The sequence below is a fragment of the Taudactylus pleione genome, unplaced genomic scaffold, assembly GCF_031769625.1.
Source record: "Taudactylus pleione unplaced genomic scaffold, aTauple2 ptg000044l, whole genome shotgun sequence".
Classification (NCBI taxonomy): Eukaryota; Metazoa; Chordata; class Amphibia; order Anura; family Myobatrachidae; genus Taudactylus; species Taudactylus pleione.
The window spans coordinates 7,127,825-7,149,232 of record NW_028284446.1 but is presented as its reverse complement, the minus strand read 5'-3'; the positions used below and the strand labels follow the sequence as shown (position 1 = coordinate 7,149,232).

The following is a 21,408-nucleotide window of genomic DNA, read 5'->3' as shown; positions in this document are numbered from 1 at the left end:
TCAACCACCCACCTTAGTAGGAATCAATCTCCTTTGCTTAAGATCCTATGCCGTAGCATCAATTTATCGCTATGCAATTGACTGGATCAAGGGAACAAATGGATTTGCTGACACTCTGGTGGAGCAGTCTTTTAACACTGATGTCCCATTAGTTAGCCTATTACATACACATCCCTCGTCTTTCCCACCTCATGTAACACAAAACTTACTACTTCATACTACGTGCATGGCATGGTGATGCGCCAGAGCTCAAATGAAAGTCTCTCCTATTGTCTCCTTATTCCTTCCCATTGGTCATAACCCGGTGTTTGCTTCTGGGTTGTTAACACAGGTTTTTAGTACCTGGAGCTCACAGGGACTACGTTACATATATCAATTATTAGATCCATCCACCATGACTATTTATTCCCACAACCAATTACAGGAAAGATTCCCTCGCCTTCCAATCCCAATATTCATCTACTTCCAAGTACGTAGCTATGTCACCACTTTAATCCCTCAACTCCTCATCTCATCTGGGAAAAACGGTTTGGATGATGTGCTATCTAGCTGCCCTTCTATGTTGTTTTCCACCTCCACACTATGGACCTGATTCAGAGCCGCTCGCAAAAAGCGAGCGCTCGTTCTGAATCAGGGCAGCCACATGTTTTTTTTTTGTTCGGCCTCCTGGCCGCTCGTTAAGCTGTGGGTGCCCACCCACAGCTTTTAGCGAGCGGCCAGATGATGGTGCATCGATCGGGTTTGCGACGAGACCCTTGTAGAATGCCTCCATTTGGCCAGCCACCCCCGCCCCCGACACGCCTACCAAACGGGGCGAGCTGTCGATCAACATCGACAGCCGCCATTTTTGGATGCGAGCGCCGGAGCGAGTGATTTCTTGCTCGCTCCGGGGCTCGCACATGCGCATTGCCTGGCCATTGACCCACTTGCGAGCGCATAGCGCTTGCGAGCGGGTCTGAATCAGGCCCTATATACCTATATACGCCGGGAAATAAATCTGGAGGTAGAGACAGCTGGAGTCGCTAAATGGCGCACTACATTTCCTTCCATATCTTTATCCACTATTTTTAAATCTTTTGTTAGACTTAACAAAAAACTAATCTCGGCATCCTACGCTGAAATGCAATATAAATTACTGCATCGTGCCTATTTCACCCCCAAACTAAGATTCCTTACATGCGCTTCTACAGATTCTAACTGTTTCAAGTGTAAACAATCTGATGCGGATCTCATGCATTGTATGTGGTCCTTTGTGGAGGTTGCAATGGTTCTGGTCCCTAGTACACACATATATATCCAACAGGTTGGGAATTAGTTTCGAATGAACACCTGAGTGGGCCATGTGGGATATTATACCATCGTCCGGGTCATCTTGTCCCCGTGGAGGTGCCCGCCTATTATTAGCAAAGATTGCAGCTGCTGCAAAGAAAACCATCTCATCCCAATGGATCTCTGATGACACTTTAACACTCAATCTCCTACAGCCTAGAATATCGTATCTATTTAATATGGATTGGTTAGAATTATCTCTTAATAAAGATAAAGTAGCAGAGAAATTTTTTGACACCTGGCTCCCGTATAATCACACATTAACGCCTCAGGTCAAAGATACACTCCGCGCTGCAGTCCAACTTACAGCCTGGTATAATGAGGAAACCTTGTCTACAGGTAGACCCCCTTTTACGTTTTGTAACTCTACATTCTTCATGGATCTTGATATGGTTTTACTGCTGTACACCTACTGATGTCTTGTTACTTATTGACCGTTATGTTGTAATGTTCATTGCAGTCTTACAATAAAATATGTTTTAAAAGAAAGTTTTGCATGAAGATCTTAACATAAAAGTTTGTGCTAAGGTGGTTCCAAGGCTCCCCCCTGCCGAGCACAGAGAAAATCAAAAGTGAGTTTGTACAATTTTGGAACAAATTCAAAAGGATTCGCATTTTTTTTTAGATAAAGTTATTACCTGTGATGAAACATTGATCTTCCAGTATGATCCTGAGACAAAATGCCAGTCCATACACTGGAATATTTATACCGCCCAGATGTATTAAATACCACATGCAGGGGCATGGGCTTCGATAGGAGCACGTCCTTGTGATGTGTTCAGAGTGAAGAGACCACATTAGCAGTCTTTTCACTCCTGTGCCGGGAGTGAAGAAACTTACTAAAATAATTGATATCCAACGATGCTTGATGCTTTTTATTTTTTAAGCATGGCTAATAAAGTCCTTTCTTAATTGTCTTCTCTTAGCAGCAATCACTTGTAATATTATAGTGACAAACCACACCACTTTTATTTCTTCTTGGGCAGGTTAGTGATGTTCCTCTGAATGGTGCCCGCACTGGCCCTCGCCAATGATTCCCTTTCTGGTCTTTTTTAACCTTGATCACTTCCTCTGGCAGGAAATCCCTGTGGTGTGATTACTGGAGTTTCCTGTAAGTGAGAGATAATCTGGGTCTAGTAAATGATGCTTAAATTCCAGATGCAAGTTTAAGTCTCTCACTCCTTGTTATGTCAACAGTCACCTGACCACTACTTAAGTCCAGGAAACCTTTACAGATGTACTTTTAACATGATGATCACGTGATATTTATTGTGTGGAGATCCAAATCTGTGAATATTATCTCTATGACAGCACTCTCTAGTGTAAAGAGGCATACACACTAGATGATATGCTCCCTGAGCGATATCGTCTAGTGTGACCCTGGCAGGGAGTGCTCAATGTCGTTCATGACATTGAGCACACCCGCTGAACGATATCATTAACGATATCGTTCAGCGCCCGGCTCTCTCCCCCATTCCCCAACATGCAGCAACCTGACAATTTCGTCAGGTTGGCCTGCATGTTTGCCCGATGAACGATAAAGACGAACGACCTGCGGGAACATGCATCGTTGGTCGTTCGTCGTTATCGTTCAGGTGAAAAAGTGGACGATAAATTGAACGACTGAACAATATCGTTATCGTTCAGTCGTCCACTTTAATCGCCCAGTGTGTACGCAACTTTAGAGCATGTATACAAACATTTACAAAGAAAATAAAACAAAAACAAACTTGCACATTTGCAAAACCATTTTGCAATTAAATATATTAATATTCATATATTATACACATGGAAACAAAATACCTATATATAGTGTAGTAGATAAAAATATTTAAATGTCAAATAGGCCAAACTTGTACATCAAATACATATTTACAATAGTGGGATTCACTTGCTATTGGACAGAAGTTTAAAGAATGCATGTCAGGTACATTATGATTAGGACAGACGTCCTGATTTAGGGGTCTATTTGCTAAGCAGTGTTAAGAGACAGAGTGAAAAGTGATAAGAAAGTGATAAGATGCCAGCCAATCAGCTCCCAACTGTCATTTTTCATACACAGCCTGTTAGATGATAGGAGCTGATTGGCTGGCACCTTATAACTTTCTTAACCCTTTTCACTCTGTCTCCTAACACTGCTTAGTAAATAGACCCTTGAGAGATGGATGCAGTTAGCACAGCCGCTGCGCCTTTGTAGACAGTAGCTAAAATATGCAAAATCCGCAGGAGGCATCTGGTGTAAATAGACGCCAAAAGCAAGCTTCTGTGATCCGCTGCTGCATCCACAGATACAGCAGCAGATCAACTGCGTGACCATCGGACATCTGAGTAACCCTCAGGTTACTCAAGATTCCCAGTGTAATCATGCTGCAGAGGACAGTAAATCTGCATTAGAAGACGCAGACCCTGGCCATGGCATGCCTACAAAACGGGGCTGACACATCCCCGTTTTGTCAAATGCTCCTTGTCACTGCCCAAACCCCACTCTCAAATGGCCACAGCCTGTCAATCGGGCTGAGGCATCCAGGGCTCTGCGAGCAATGTTGCAGAATGAGATCTGCATATACACAGTGCGTTATATGTGAATGTGCAGATATCAAACCAGAGGAGATGTGCACTCGTACATCCCTGAAGCAGGCCCAGAGATGGATCCCAGGTACAAGTTCAGAAGTATATACCGACAAAACGTTAATGGTAGGAGATTCACACTGGTCCACTCTACTAAAGTATTTTGCTTTGTATATAAATTACAAATACAAGAGACTAGGCGCTAATGAATAAAAGAAAGATATATGTATATATGTATATATATATATATATATATATATATTCTTGCAGTCAAATAACCAAAATATTTTTAATTAGTAGCAGCAAAATGACATATGTGCTTGTGAATACACACCTACACCATCACATAATGTGGTGTAACAAAGACATACAAAGAGAAAAAGTCTACTTGCGCTGATAAGACACCATTAAACTATAATTATAAAAAAAAATAGAATAATCAGGGGGTCTGAAAAAGAGTCTTAAAAAGCTCCCTCTATACAGGAGCGACTGGACAATCGTTATAATAGTGCATTCGCCCCTTTGCCATCGCTGGGACTGGCTGCCATTTACTTTTCATTGTTGTTGCCATCCACTTGGGGAATCCACCATACCATGTAGATCATAGAGGCTACTGGGGTCCACTTCCAGTGTCAGCATCTGTGGCCCAGATGGACTCCCGCAGGTGGATATAGGGGCGGCGTGCAACCGCAGCACCACTCTTTACAGCACGGGAGATATTCAGGAGTGCCTAATCCCGCACAGCATACTGAGTGCTGACTACTAACATTAGTGGAGAGTGGTGACTATACAAGCTTTCATGTTTCCATCTGTATTTTATTTGTGGCTTAAAACCAGGAGCGATATCTTATGAATATATGGAGTGAGGGCCTGATTCAGACCCGCTCGTGAGCGCACAGCGCTCGCAAGCGGTTCGATGGTCCCCCCCTGCGCGCGAGACCCGGCCAGCGACGGACGCTCCGTCGCTATGGGTCTCGCACCAAAGCGGCGCAGCTGTCGATTGTGATTCACAGCTTGCCCCGTTTTAGAGGCGGACAGGGGGGATGGCTGGCAAAACGGAGGCGTTCCCAAAGGAACGCCTGCCATTTGGGGGCGGCCCCACTGACATCACGAGTGATGTCAGTGGGTGAGCTTCCGGCTCTATTAGAGCCCAAAGCTCACTGGGGCTTGCGGGAACTAGACCCTACCACAAGGGTCTCATCGCAAGCCCCGATGGTCGCGATGATCACCCACAGCTTAGCGAACGGCCAGGAGGCCGTCTTTAAAAAAAAACAGGGATGCCCTGATTCAGAGCGAGTGCTCTCACAGAGCGTCCAGCTCTGAATCAGGCCTTGAGTCCTTTTAAAAGCGGATATTGTGATCATTATTGTTGTTTAATTGGTTCTGTGTATTTTTATATGCAGTATTTGTTGGTACATATGTATGTGTTACATGTTCAAATATAAATGTTTGCAATATGGCTAGTCAAATTGTAGTCTGAATAAATATACATTGCATACAGAATATATCAATAAATATATATATATAATTATATATATATTTTAGTGAACATCAGACCCCCTTGATTATTCTATTTTATTTTATAATTATAGATTAGTGGGGGTAAATTTACTAAGAATCGAGTTTGGACGAGTTTTTTAGTTTTTAAACTCTACTTTATTTCACCAAAACTTGCACATTTACTAAGAAGTGAGTTTAGCTGAAAGTGAGTTTTTCGATGGTGAAGCAGATCGAGTTTTTTTCCACCAAATTGCGAGTTTAGAGGAGAGTTTTAATGAGAGTTTAGATGAGATTACTTACTCGAGATTGCAGTGTTTTCTCTCTGCAAAACTCACCCGAACAAGCAGCCTGCACATATCAGTGAAATATGTGAAGGCTGCTTGTGTATTGAACCTGTAAAAAAAAGTGTTAAATGTTAGATAAAAAATTACAATGGGTCTCCCCCCCAAAAGCATAACCAGCCCCAGACTTGCCAGCCAGTCCTTGTTCCTAAAATTACGGGGAACAAAATGAGTAGGGTTCCACCGTAATTTAAGAACCAGCACCAGGCAGCAGGGCCAGACCTGGTTTTAATATACGGAGAAAAAAATGGTGTGAGGTTCCCCGTATATTTAAAACCAGCTACAGACCCTTTCTATCGGGGGACTGATGCCTCAGCCCTGACCGCTAGTCAGCCCAGGCCAGGGATCCCTGGGGAGATAGGGACCCCTCCAATAAAGGGGTCCCCCTCTACATGGCACCCCAGTCCTAGGCTGATAGCCCGGGGCTATCCCCGGCACCCTAGGGCGGTGGGTGCCGGGTTGATAGTGTTAGTGTGTAGTGTAAAATCAGTGGTTAAATATTGTCTTTAGTTGTGGAACTATACATACCAGCAAGCCTTCCCCGCATGCTGGTATTTGGAGAACCACAAATACCAGCATGTGGGGAATTAAGGGGCCGATGGTACTTGTAGTTCCACAACCAAAGCAATATGAAATAAAACACAACATACACCATGAAAGTAAAATTTTATTATAACAGACACCCACACCCACACATACTCATATTGTTAGTTCCAGCACTTTTCCAAACGTTTATTCATAGAGTGTTTTTGTGGGTACCAAGAAAGAAAAGAAATGTATATAGTGTACACTGTGTAATAAAAGTGAAACAATCAGCCTACAAGTGGTACGCTCAATATTTAGTGTAGAGAATTGTGGCTTGGGTAAAATTGTACTTATACCCGCTAGTGGACACGGTTTGCAACATTGTCTTCTGAAAGTTTAGATGTTGTAGTCCTAAATGAGTATATTCAGGGGTGGATTGGCCATTACCTTCAGCGGGAACCCGTCACTGCTTTCTTGTACGACAAGCAGCCCGCCGGCTGCCTGTCACACCTCATGGAGCGGCCCACCTATATCGCAGGAAGAGGAAGTCCAGGAAGGAAGCTAAGGTGCATGTGACTCCGTGTACCTTGGAGGCGGCAGAGCGGGTCCGTGTCTGGCAGTAAAGGTAAGTATAGCACTGCCAAACCCCCGCTGCTGCCGCTAGTCCCCCGCTGTGCAGATACCGGCAGCAGGTGCTGGCAGACAGGAGACAGGCTGTGCCTTGAGGCTGTGATGTGAAGGGCCGAGGTGATGTGAAGGGCTGTGCTGTTCTATGCTGTGAGGGGCTGTGCTACAAAGGGACTGTGGTGTGAGGGACTGTGCTACAAAGGGACTGGTGTGAGGGGCTGTGCTGTTCTATGCTGTGAGGGGCTGTGCTACAAAGGGACTGTGCTACAAAGGGACTGGTGTGGGGGGCTTTGGTTTGGGGGGCTGTACTGTGAGAGGCTGTGCTGCGGGGGCCTGTGATGTAAGGTGCTGTGCTATGAGGGGCATTGCTATGTGGGGGACTGTGCTGTGAGAAGCTGTGATTAGGGGGCCTGTGCTATGAGGGTCTGTGATGAGGGGGGTTGTGCTGTGATGGGCTGTAATGAGGGGTTATGCTCTGAGGGGGGATGTCATATGAGGAAGACTGTGCTGTGAGGGGCTGTTCTACAAAGGGACTGTGGTAGGGGCTGTGCTACAAAGGGACTGGTGTGAGGGGCTGTGATTTGGGGGGCTGTACTGTGAGAGGCTGTGCTGCGGGGGCCTGTGATGTAAGGTGCTGTGCTATGAGGGGCATTGCTATGTGGGGGACTGTGCTGTGAGGAGCTGTGATAAGGGGGCCGGTGCTATGAGGGACTGTGATTAGGGGGGCTGTGCTGTGACAGGCTGTAATGAGGGGTTATGCTCTGAGGGGGGATGTCATATGAGGGAGACTGTGCTGTGAGCGGGCTGTGCTGTTAGAGGGTCTGTGCTATGTGGGCGATTGTGGTGTGGGGAGCTGTGTTGTGGGGGGCTGTGTTAAGGGGGCAGTGGTGAGGAGGGCTGTGATGTGAGGGGCTGTGGTGAGGAAGGCTATGTTGTGAGGGGCTGTCATATGAGGGAGATTGTGCTGAGGAGGGCTGTGGTGTGGAGGACTGTGCTATGAGATGGGCTGTGATGAGGAGGGCTGTGCTGTGAGGGGCTATGAAGGGGGCTATGAGCAGTGCTGTGAGGGGAGAGAGTTTTGCTGTGCTGCGGGAGGATGCTGTGATGTGGGGAGAGGGTTGACACTGACACAGAGGAGATGGTGCTGGGGGAAAAAGTAGATGGCCCTGGGGGCAAAGAGTAGCTGCATCGGGATAGTGGGATGTATTGGAGAGACCCAGGTGGATGGTATTGGAGAGTGACAGGGGGATGTTGCTGGTGAGATACAGGGGGATGGTACTGGCGAAAACCTCTGTTGCATGTTGATGACATTGGCTTTATTCCTACGTTAACAGACAGCTTCCGGCCCATGTGATGTCCTGCATGAATAGTGAATACTGATTCAAGACGCTGCCTGTCCAGGGAGGATCAATTTTTTCAGAGTTGCAAAGAAATCATATAGGTAAGAAAATACTTATTCACATGCTGTGTTTATTCTCTGGTGAGAGGGACTGGGGGCATATCCATCAGCTCCCGGAGCGGTGGGCATGTCCACAGTATGGTGAAAACAAGGAGACCAGCTTGCGGGCACAGCATTTCACACAAGGCCACACCCCTTGGCACAAAGCCACATCCCTTGCCACAAAGCCACACCGAAGGCGCGCACACATAGGGCCTCTTTCATGGTTTTTTCCAGGGCCACTTTCATTTCCCAATCCGCCTTGAGTATATTGCATGCAACATGAGAAAAAACCTTGTGCTCTCTGTGGTAAAGGATGGACCCAACAGATAAGGATTTATTGGTCTATGTAGGTGACTAATATTTGGCTTTTTACCAGTCCATGGGCTAAATGTAATAGAGTGCGAACTGCTCGCACTCTATTACATTTAGCCCTATGTCTCCAATGGTGTCTTGTCTTTGACTGCCACTGTAGGTGATTGATCTTTGAGGTAAACAAATGTTCCTACTGCTTTGGGCCAAAATCTCTTGTCAAACTTGAATCATTCAGCATAGCTCCAGTTCTTTCAGCTATTGTCGGATTTGCCCTTTTGCTTACGCCACAGGTCCTCAAACTCGGTCCTCAGGACCCCGAACAGTCCATGTTTTCCAGATCTCTGTACAGAATCACAAGTGAAATAATTAGCTCCATCTGAGGATCTTTTGAAATGTGTCAGTGAATAATGAATACACCTGCGCACCTGGTGGGTGACTTGAAAACGTGAGCTGTTTGGGGTCCTGAGGACCGAGTTTGAGAACTACTGGCCATTCTGATGGGTGCGCTCGTTCTCAGCTAATGTAAATTTGGCTAAGTGACGTCAAGGCAGGCGAAACGCACAGCAAGGGATAAGCACGCCCTCTATGTCTTGGCGTGCGATCGCTTTGTGTATGCAGACACCCATCAGCCTGTCTTAAGACTCCCACTTGCGCACGTGTATGCAACCATCGGTACATCGGGTACCATCGAAAGCAAACGCAGCACTTGAGGTTGACCATACTCTACCTCAAGCACTGCGATCACTTCAGTGTGAAATACAACCAGGTGATGTGTACTATGACGCTGCCTGTTAATTATGCACGCCTCTGAAACTGCGTTATTTTGGTCAGGCGCGCCTGCGTTCACATCTACGCTCCCCCGTTTCTAGTGGCCTGCCCGTTACTACCCACAAATGGCTTCTGCTGTCACTCACTCTGGTGGGCTGTCTATGCTGGGCGAGCGAACGCTTCCCGATCTTTCGCAGTGGTTTGTGCACGCGCACTGTGATGCATACGCATGCGCACAATGCGAACCATCGGCAGCTACGAGCAAATGCTTCTTAGCGTCCGGGTCTGAATCGGGCCCTTAATACTTTCAATTTTAGACCTGTTTGGTTTTCTACAGGGCTCTTGTACACGTTGAACTTAATTGTTACTTTGCTTTTGTTTCTTAGAAAATAAACATGTTTCATCCTTGTAGCATCATCAATGAGTGTCATGAATTAACATTTCCCACTAATAGATTCTACCTCCATTTCACCACACACATCAGTATGCACTAACTCCAATGGCACTTGTGCTCTGGATGCAAACTTAAGAAAGGTGCAATTTGTTTGCTTGCCCTTCGCACAGCTTTCACATGCTGGTGTTCCATTACTGTCCATTGACATCCCAGTCGCCATACCACTTTAAAGCTTCTGTACATTGTCATAGCTTTGGTGTCCTTGCTGTCTGTGCCACAGTTCCATTGGTTGGTTGCAGGGGTGGATCCAGAACAAACTGACAGGGGGGCACCACATTAGGGGGAATCGGTATGAAATACCGCCGTCCGCATGGCCGGCGGTTCGATTCCCGGCAGCGCCTGGCCGACAAAAGCAGAGTTCCCGGCAGCGGAAGCCCGACAGCGCTGGAAATCCTAAAGTAAGTATAAACTAACCTAACCCCCTAACCCTAACCCTCCTTAGGCGTGCTTAACCCTAACCTCCCCCCCAAGTGCCTAACCCTAATCCCCCCTCTTAGTGCCTAACCCTAACCCCCCCCCTTCCCCGCTGCCTAAACATAAGTCTCCCGGGGGGGTGCCTAACCCTAAGTCCCCCCGGGGGTGCCTAACCCTCCCTCCCCCTAGCCTAACACTCCCGGGGGGGTGCCTAACCCTAAGTCCCCCCCCGGGTGCCCTAAACCTAACCCCCCCCCCCCCGCGCTGTCCGCTCGCTGCGCCCGGCATCCCTTCGATCGGGATGCCGGGCGCCTGTCTCCTAGCGTCGGGGAAATGACAGGCGTCTAGATATAGGCACCCGGCATTTCACCCTCGCTGGGATATGACAGTCGGGAAGCCGGCTGTCGGTATTAAGGCAGCCGGTTTCCCAATTTATACCCCTAACATAAGGGATCCAAAAACTAAGGCAGATACAGGCAAGTGAATGTGTGCACCTGATGGCAATCTCAAGGCCACCTACTAACTCAGAACTCTAAATGGAAAGGGGAAATGACACATGCTATAAGGATTGCCAAGTAGGGCATCCAGAGGGAAGTCCGGTCTACCTTACAGTAGGTCATTCCATGTTTAAATGCACCACACACAAAAATAAAGCAAAAATTCAACATTTTAAAAATATGGCAATAATATATAGAGTAGGTAGTCATAATTAATGCTTACTAGCAGAAAAACATGTACACTCTTAGTAGTTAAATGTTATTGTTTATATGCGTGACTCATGTTACAACAGAATGTACATAGGAACTGAGGGGACTGATATATTATATTATTATTTAATTGTTATGCTATACACTTATAAGACCCTAAACTTATGATAGACATACAAACAAAAAACTGAATGTTAACCAAACTATAAACTATAATCAATTTTGACATGTGACTCGTGTTACATACAAATGTGACTCACATTACATTTCTGTCCCCAGTCAAAGGGCTCTGATACAAATTACTCAAACCTGTAGAATTCATGTAAATTAATCAATGTAGGTCTGTTTATCTTCCTTATTAACTGTGAAGATGTATAAAATATTTCATCTGGTGATTATGGCCATTTCCAGTTGCTGCCAGGTTGCTCCATTGTGCTCACTAAGTATTCACCATCTCTGATGTCCTTGATCTCACCTGGGTAACTCTTTCCATCATATTCTACATAGAACCAGTCACCAACATTAACTACATCATATGTAGTAACTGTCACAGTGTGCCAGACATCGGCTATTATCTACCGGGTCCGGGAACACTGGAATCCCGGTGGCAGCGGGCGGGGAGTCCCTGGTGCCCGCTGCTTATGTGTCTGGACCCCTCACTGTGCGGCTGCTAAGTGCAGGCAGCCGCGGCTCTCCTAGGAGTGTGCGCGCCGACCTGCAGGAAACTTTAAAAGACTAGGTACGCCAAATATAAAGTCATGTTTGGGCGTGAATTGAACTCCTCCCTATAAGAGGGAGTCTCTGGCAACAGATAGGTGCCAGAATATAGGCTCCATTGCCTTACTCCAGCGTTCCTGTACATATCTCTACCTGTTCCTGATCTTGGCTTTGTTCGTGACTCCGATTTAGTCTGATCCCTGGTACGGCATTGGTAATCTGATTCTAACCTTGGCTACCCTTCGTGACCTGCATACGTCTGCTCCCTGGTACCATCTTGCCCGTTTGGTTTTGACCCGGCCTGTCGACTACGCTGAAAGTCTTCTCTGTTACATCCAGAATTCACCAGCACCTGTATAGGGGTGCCTAACCCTAAGTCCCCCCGGGGGTGCCTAACCCTCCCTCCCCCTAGCCTAACACTAACCCGCCTGGGGGATGCCTAACCCTAAGTCCCCCCCGGGTGCCCTAAACCTAACCCTCCCCCCCGCGGCTGTCCGCTCGCGGCACCCAGCATCCCTTCGATCGGGATGCCGGGCGCCGGTCTCCCGACGTCGGGGAAATGTCAGGTGTCTACATCCAGACGCCCGGCATTTCACCCTCGCCGGAATATGACAGTCGGGAAGCCTGCTGTCGGTATTAAGGCAGCCGGTTTCAAGATTGTATACCCATTAGTGTTTTTTCCTGGAGAAGTGGGTGTGCCCTCAAAACAAGAGGCGTGGCCTCACAGAGAATGCCATACCCACGAGCCACATCCTCATTTTCAGCACGATGAGGGCATGGAATACATACAATAGCCAAGGCCAAGACAATTTTTGTCCTACCTGCAAGCTGGTGGTCTAAGCTCCATTGGTACAGTAGTCTAAATCTTGGAAAGTTTCAGACCTGTCTGGAAAAGAGAGGGAATAAATACCTGCATTTAAAAGTGTCAAATTATTTAGATCCCTACCCCTGAATCTGCAACTGTCAGCCAAAATAATTTAGAGTGCATGGATCTATCTCATTGCCCTCTCCCTGCCCATATCTATATTACTGCCCCCTCCTTCGCTGTGTCATCGCCCCTCCCTCCATATAGCCCTGATTGCCCTCTCCATTGTTGTCTCATTACCCTTGCGTATCTCCCTGATTGCCCCTTTCATAGCTGTCTCACTGGCAGGTCCTTCCATATAACACTGACCCCTCACAGCTCACTCATTGATTCCCTTACTGCCCCCCTAACAGCACTAGCACCCTGTGTGAGACATCTTTGAGCGCCTCCATCCAACTATGGGCCTGATTCAGACCCGGACGCTATGCTGAGCTCGCATTGAGCGATTTTTCGCAATCTGTGCATGCGTATGAGTCGCAATGCGCGTGCGCGAACCAGTCATTACGATGGGAAAGTGCTCGGCCGTAGCCCGCAGTTGGGCCGCTATTTTGAGTGACAGATATTGCCGTTTGTGGGTGGTAACAGGGGAAGGTGCTTGAAAACGGAGGTGTGGATCTGCGAACGCAGGCATGCCTGACCGTCAGAACGGTGTTTAATGGGTGTGCATAATTAGCAAAGTAGCGTCATTACACACGTGACTGGGTTGTATTTTAGCATGAACTGCTCGCAATGTTGTGGTGGGAAAAGGCTACCACAAGCACTGCGAGCAGCTCCGATGGCTCTCGATGTTCCTGATTAATCCTACAACTGCCGGAGATGACGTGTGTTGCGAGTTGCAAAGGGGCGTCTTTATGCAGGTGCGAGCGCATAGTGCGGCCGCTCACTATTACTTAGTTGGCGGCTTTACGCGATGCAGTGCGAGCACATGAGTTAAATAGCCGGCCGCTTTTAGCCAGCGATCGGACGCAAATAGCGTCCGGGTCTGAATCAGGCCCTATATCCATAATTAATACTTTTACTATTTTTAATATTAAAAAACACACAATATTGGCTTCTACAGGAAAAAAAAAAACATTACTCCTCACGGGAAAAAATAAAACACATTTGCCCCCATAGGAAAAAAAAAATTGTCCCCAGAGGAATAAAACACAGAGGGAAAAAAATAATACACCCCAGCCCCCTCAAAGACGACTGACCTAACATGTCAGTAGCAGAAGCCGTGGACGGCACAGGTCTGGTGTTTGGCAGGGTCAGAGAGTCTCTGGATACAGGTCTGGTGGATAGGGTGAGTATGCAGACACGGGTATGGTAAGCAACAGAGTGAGTGTGCGGGAACAGGTCTGGTAGGTGACAGGGTGAGTATGTGAGGCAGATGATGAGGGTGACAGGGCAAAAGTCAGTAGGCAGGTCTGGATACAGCACCCTTTCCCTTCCCCTTCAATGTTCTCCTCTCACAGCACTTCCCCACTTCAATGCACTCTCTCCCTTCATCACATCACAGCACAACCCCACCTTCCTTCATTATTCACCACATCACAGCGCCCTAACACTTCCCTCAATATTCACCTCACATCGCCACGGGCAGCACCAGCAAGCTGCTTACCTTCAAACTAACGCCCCTGCAGTATCACCCACAGCAGCCTGCCCTGACGTGACACTGCTGAGGAAGAGGAGAGCTAAGGGAGGCGGAGGTGTTATAAGTGTAATAAATGCAGGGCAGACCCCCCTAGTGTTTCTGCAAGTCCAGCCCTGCAGCCAGCCCCCTTCTCTGTACTCAGCTCCAGCAGCCCTACTTCTGTGTCTCCATCCCCAGCAGTTCCCCTACTGTATCCCTATTGCTAGCAGTTCCCCTTCTGTGTCCCCAGGCAGCCCCCCTTCTGTTTCCACACCCAGCAACCCCCCTTTTGTGTCCAGAGCCAGCACAAGCAGCCCCGTTCTGTGTTCCCAGACAGCCCCCTGCCCCCTTTCTGTGTCCCCAGCCACCCCCCTTCTGTGTCCCAGCCGCCCCACTTCTGTGTCCCCAGCAGCACCCCTTTTAAGTCCGTAGCCAGGTCCAGCAGCCCCCTTTCTGTGTCCCCAGATCCAGCAGCCTCACTTCTGTGTCCAGAGCCAGCCCCAGCAGCCTCCCTTCCTTCTATATGTCCAGCCTGCCCCGCTTCAGTTTCCCCAGAACCCCTTCTATGTCCCCAGCCAGACCAGCTTCTAAAGTCCCAGCAGCCCCCCCTTCTGTGTCCCCAGCAGCTCCCCTTCTATGCCCCGACTCCCCAGCAGCCCCCCTTCTATATCCCCACTCCCCAGCCAGCTCCAGCCTTTTATGTCCCTAATCGCCAGCAGCCCTCCTTCTATGTCCTCAACCAGCCCCCTTCTATATACCCACTCCCCAACCGTTTGTCCCCACTCCTCAGCAGCCCCCTTCTATGTCCCCACTCCCCAGCCTTTTATGTCCCCACTCCTCAGTAGCCCCCTTTCCATATCCCCACTCCTCAGCCAGCCCCTTCTATGTCCTCACTCCCCACCAAGCCCAGCCTTTTATGGCCCCATTCCCCAGCAGCCTCCTTCTATGTCCCGACTCCCCAGTCAGCCCCAGCCTTTTATGTCCTCACTCCTAAGCAGCCCTCTTTCTATGGCCCTACTCCCCAGCCTTTTATGTCCTCACTCCTAAGCAGCCCTCTTTCTATGGCCCTACTCCCCAGCCTACTCTGTTTATGTCCCCACTCCACCGGCAGGCCCCCTTCTGTGTTCCCAATCCCCAGCAGGCCCTTTTCTGTGTCCCCACTCCCCAGCAGGCCCCCTTCTGTGTCCCCAGCAGGCCCCCTTCTGTGTCCCCAGCAGGCCCCCTTCTGTGTCCCCACTCCCCAACAGGCCCCCTTCTGTGCCCCCACTCCCCAACAGGCCCCCTTCTGTGTCCCCACTCCCCAACAAGCCCCCTTCTGTGTCCCCACTCCCCAACAGGCCCCCTTCTGTGTCCGCACTCCCCAACAGGCCCCCTTCTGTGTCCCCACTCCCCAACAGGCCCCCTTCTGTGTCCCCAGCAGGCCCCCTTCTGTGTCTCCACTCCCCAACAGGCCCCCTTCTGTGCCCCCACTCCCCAACAGTTCCCCTTCTGTGTCCCCACTACCCAACAAGCCCCCTTCTGTGTCTCCACTCCCCAACATGCCCCCTTCTGTGTCCCCAGCAGGCCCCCTTCTGTGTCCCCACTCCCCAGCAGGCCCCCTTCTGTGTCCCCACTCCCCAACAGGCCCCCTTCTGTGTCCCCAATCCCCAACAGGCCCCCTTCTGTGTCCCCACTCACCAACAGGCCCCCTTCTGTGTCCGCACTCACCAACAGGCCCCCTTCTGTGTCCCCACTCCCCAGCAGGCCCCCTTCTGTGTCCCCACTTTCCAGCAGGCCCCCTTCTATGTCCCCACTTTCCAGCAGGCCCCCTTCTGTGTCCCCACTCCCCGACAGGCCCCCTTCGGTGTCCCCACTCCCCAACAGGCCCCCTTCTGTGTCCCCACTTTCCAGCAGGCCCCCTTCTGTGTCCCCACTCCCCAACAACCATCATGACTATTGGTCAATAGTATAATAATTTTGCCATGGTTACTAGGGGGAGCACTACTATAAAGTGGACCTAGGCCAGTGAATGAGGCTCATTTATTAATGATTGCATTTTCAATGCGGTCATAACGCCTGAATGTAACAGGGTTTTGAAAGGAGCCCGTCCCTATGATGTGCTGGGGGTGAAGTGACCGTGTCAGCGGTCTCTTCACTCCTGTGCCAAGGATCCTGCACATACGCGGTCTACAGACCACACATGCGCGGCGACCCTCCCAGTTAATATTGCGATGTATAGCCCATACACTACAGTGGCTTACGCTATTTTCACATGGCGTAAGCTGCGGGGACCAAGTTCGCTTCCCATTACTGAACTTGGTAAATCTGCCAGCATCGCTGGAGGTTGACACTGCTAGCGGACATGGAGGGACCGCAGCAGACATCGGATATATCTATTTCTGTCCCTCTTTCATAGAGGATACCATACATTTGCGAGTATCCCCTAGAAATGGATGTTTTGGGGGAATAAGCCGCAAATATTTAATGATAAATGTAACCCTGAAAGAGAGTCTCTTCAAATCACTTATTTGATTTTTAAATTCCTCTGCCACGCCCCCACAAGCAGTGCCATTCACTGACATGAAGAAGAAGCATCAAGCAGTCCCTTACATGGGAAGTTGCTGGCTTCTGCTCCTCCATGTCAGTGTTACACTGTAAACTTGGCTTGGCTATAATATCACATGCAAACTCCTCACTCCCAGTCTGTGGATCCAGGTATCCCATTAACAAGTTTTGAAGTATTGTTATTTGGTTGTAAGTAACATACATCCAAGATCTTTATATAATAATGTTTATGTAATATAATATCCTATTGTTTACAAGTTATCTAGACTAATATGCAATAAACTGTGTTGTAGAACAGATTTTGCTGTATACAGGGGCCTAGCTGGTGGAGCTCGTGTTCTGGGTGCCAAAGTTGTCGAGGGGTGGCGGCTAGGGAGGATCAGTAGTCTTTTTTTCTTTATTCCCCCATAGTTATTAATAATTGTTTTTAAATGTAGTTCTTGTGACAGGGGTCTTTTATAATATCTTAAAATGTCAGACTAGCAGTTGCATAGCATACTTACTTTGTACAGTAATGTAAGCTCACCACGTAGATGGACTCCGCTTCCTGCACTGCTCTGGATGAGCTACAGAGGTGCAGCAGAGAACCTGTACAAGCTGCAGGGTAGGAGAGCTTTAATTCAATGACACTTTAATTTTATCATTGACTGGCTTTCAGTGTTGTGGAACCACAAAGCGCAGCATGTCCTGCCAGAGGATGAGCTTAAACGTGTAGTTCCAAAATAAATGGAGAGCCATAATACACTAAGAGCCTGATTCAGATGTAGATGGGGCTGTGGCAGGGGCGTATCTATAATGGGTGCAGGGTGTGCCGGGAACACGGGCCCCTGGGTCCAGGGGGCCCCGCACCGCACACCCTGCACCCATAATATTACTTACCTCTCCGGAGTCCCACGTCGGCGCGGGTGTCCGGCGCTGTAAAACACTGGAAAATGCCCGCGGTGGCCATTTTCCCCTCATTTGCGCATGCACAGTACAGGGAAAATTGCCGCCGCGGCCATTTTCCCGGTGACCTGTGCATAAATTATAGACTCTGGGCCACACTCTAGTGACCAGTGTCTATAACTCCGGCGCTGGCCGCGCACAGCTTAGTGCGCTGCTGGGCGGAGAGAAGAGGGCCCGTATCGGAGACTGCACATGGGACCCCTCCTCTCTAGAAACGCCCCTGGGCTGTGGCTATTCTTTTTTGTTGGTCACCTATCTGCAATTTTCTGCAAATGCTGCTACAAAGCCATTCTCTGGTGTACATCCATGCGTATGAATGTGCAAGCACTGAGTGGCCCACAATCAGCATCTGTAGATTCTGTAATATCGCCTAGTACATCTTTAGATGCCACCATCGGTTGCACCACCGGACCTTGCACCAGCCTTATTGCAAGTGCAGATTTTCCATTTCAGTAGTGTAGTGTACTGAAATTACACTACAGATTGAGCATCTGCAGCAGTGGCGTAACTAGGGTATTTGAAGCCCAGGGCAAATTTGAAAAGGGAGCCCCACCCCCAACATCCCGAGATGTGCGCGCGCCGAAGGCGCGAGCGGAAAAAAAAAATGGGCATGGTCACTTAAAAATGGGGCGTGTCAACATGACACACCCCTTTATTTTCACAATGAACATTCCTATCCATATGCACCTTAACCCCAGTAGTACCCCTTATACAGTACCCCCAGTATGCAGTTGTGGTCCCTCTTATGCAGGCCCATAGTAGTGCCCCTTATACAGTATCCCCAGTAGTGGTCCCCCTTATACAGCCCCCAATTAGTTCCCCTTACTCAGTACCCCCAGTAGTGGCCCCCCAAATGCAGTGCCCCACGTAGTGTTCCCCCTTATGCAGTGCCCCCAGTAGCAGTCCCCACAATGCAGTGCGCCCAGTAGCGGTATCCCCTTATGCAGTGCCCTTTATATGGTGCCCCCAGTTAGTAGTCCCCCCCTATGCAGTGCCCTTTATATAGTGCCCCCAGCAGTAGTCCCCCCCCATGCAGTTTTCCTAGTAGTGGTCCCCTTATGCAGGCACCCTGTAGTGATCCCCCCTATCCAGTGCCCCCTGTAGTGGCCCTTCCTATTATTGCCCCCAGTAGTGGTCCCCCGAGTGCAGTGCCTCTTGTAGTAGGCCGCTTTTATAATGCCCCCAGTGGTAGTTCCCCCCCAAGTAGTAGTCCCCAGTAGAGTAGGTCCTCCCAATGGCGCCCCCCAGTAGTAGCCACCCCTTCCCCAGTAGAGGTCCCCCCAGTAGTAGCCACCCCTCCCCCAGTAGAGGTCCCCCCAGTATACTTACCTGAATCTCTGGTCCTGGTCCTGCTCGCAACCCCGCTCCCGCCCGGGCTGGCGCGCTCAGCATTATGGGACAGACGTCATGACGTCAGTCCCATTACCCACTGCAGGAGCCGGACAGAAGTCCGGCTCTTGCAGTGGGTGCTGCAGCAGTCAATGAGAGTCTATCTGACTCTCATTGGCTGCTGTTTAACACACGCATCGCCGCCAGTGCTGGCGGCGATGCGTGTGTTATGCACAGCCTGAGCCCGCCTCCTGGCGCTATTGGGCAAGCGCTCAGGGGGAGGGAACGGGCTCAGGCGTGCAGCACAGGACCGGCGCTGGAAGCCTAGCGCCGGTCCTGTGTAAATGTGTAGCGCTGACCGCACTCATTGCGGTCGGCGCTACACTGGCTAACTAGGGTGGGCGGGCCGGTACCGTGGCCGGCGGCGCCCCCCCGCGACGCCGGTCCAACGGCGCCCAGGGCACGCACCCCGCTCACCCTGCCCTAGTTACGCCACTGATCTGTAGTGTTCACTCTAGGTCCGGCACCAGACAGGGCGCCGGACCTAGAGAAAGGGCATTTCTGCGCCGCGCCTCTGAAAAGGAAGCGTGGCCAATGAAAAGGGGGCGTGTCTTTGTGACACATTCCTTTTCGTCGCTCTTGGGGGCGTGCCCGGCACTTACGGACATGCCGAGCAGCCCACAAGCGCTGCGGTCACTGTGAATGCATGCGCCCAGCATCCATTCACCGGTGGTGACTGGTGCACCGCCGTTTTCCCCACCCACGGGACATTGCGGCCCACAGGAGGGAACAGTACCCACAGGCTGTTTTAGCGGGGCGCCACGCCGGAGCGCAGGGAGCTTTCTGCCCTTTAGAAATAGGGAAGGGTGCGGGCCCCGCTAAAACAGCCTGGCGGGAACGCTGATATGTGTACGCAAACTATTCAGTGATACTCCCATAACAGCCCATAATACGGACCATCTCTTTGCATCTGTTTAGCCACCTCCCAGTCACCGCCCAGCACTTTTCCAAAACATTTCTGATACAGTGAGTCTTAGTTGCAGCAGAGCCTTTGTGTGTACACTCTGTAACACATGTGCCTTAGGAATTTTTAGTAATTTTCGCACACTTGCAGTACCAAAAAAAATGCTCAACTCAGAGAACATCGGTATTGTGTGTGGCACTGAATCAGACCCTTAAAGTGGAATTTCCACCATATGCATGGCAGCATGGCTCCACGTTACACCTCTGCCTCTAAACTATTTGTATGTTAATAGGTGATTTAATTGTTCATTAACATACTGAGTAAGTATACAATAGAGAGGATTTAATTGTTAGACACTCAAGGAAAAATGAGGATGCTTACTACCATACAAGGGTGTGTGTTGAGAGGATAAACAAGCTAAAGATTCTTGCAGGACTGTGAAAGTGGGGGTAAAAGATCATTAAGAAGCCACAACAAGGAGAATGGGCAGATTTTTGGTAGATTGGTTTTAGCACTTATTTACAGAACAGCTCCTACCTCTATATTGGCAGGTAAACCTGAGCAGGGAGCAGTGACCAATTTCTCAAGAAGGTACCCAGGGGGAGATGGATCAAACATTGGAGAGAGATAAAGTGGAGAGAGATAAAGTACCAACCAATCAGCTTCTAACTGTTATTTTCAAACACAGGGCCTGATTCTGCAAGGATCGTAATTGCAAAGCTGCACGCAGTCTATAGATATATGATGTATGCACGCAGGCAGCTTTGCAATTGCGACCCTTGCAGATATGGTAATGCAGCAGGAGGCATCACGCCTCCTGTGCATTGCTTATCTGAGCTGCGTTGCCCATCGCAGCATTCGGATAATCTACGTAACATCGGCCGGCTGCGGTGACCCATGGGGTCCCGCAGCTGGCTACTGCAGTTTAGAGGAAGAGGCCAGGAAATCTCCGTCAGCCATCGGAGATCCTGCCTTCTTCCCTCCACCGCAACGGCGGCAACACGCCTCCGTTTCGGGAAATGGAGGGCATCGCCGCCACCTCCCTTCCCACAAATGGCAGCATACTGTCAATCACTGCAAAGGGTGCGAGTTGCCATTGCAACAGCGTTAAAACGCCGGCAACGGACCGGCACCTCGCACACTTTGCAGCCCGCTCCGAGCTTGAATTCATTGAATTATGCTAGGATCTCTATGGGGCTGCGAGTAAAATTCAGCGAATCCGGGCTGCCGGAAAGTGCGGCCATTTGACTCGCACTGGCGAGATCATCGCGGCTAATAGGATTGACCCCCTAGACAAAGCGTCTGCTTTTAAGGTTTTATAACCTGACTTTTAGCAGTTTCACTATACAATAAGTTATTATTACTATAATTATTAACTTTTATTTTTAAGGCACCACAAAGAGTTAGAGCAATCATAGAAACATTTCATTTTAACAGAGTATC

At 49.3% G+C, this 21,408-nt stretch overlaps 1 long non-coding RNA gene across 2 annotated transcripts in view; it reads right to left on the bottom strand.

The window, feature by feature from the left end:
- Nucleotides 1-2,227: 2,227 nt before the first annotated feature.
- Nucleotides 2,228-21,408, bottom strand: part of LOC148537779 (uncharacterized) — a 96,065-nt gene continuing 76,884 nt past the window's right edge. For both annotated transcript variants that reach the window (XR_015873309.1, XR_015873307.1), the window contains exons 2-3: nucleotides 12,525-12,589; nucleotides 2,228-2,438 (exon numbers count right to left, since the gene is read on the bottom strand). This is a non-coding gene — a long non-coding RNA (uncharacterized LOC148537779). The remainder of the gene's footprint in view (nucleotides 2,439-12,524; nucleotides 12,590-21,408) is intronic.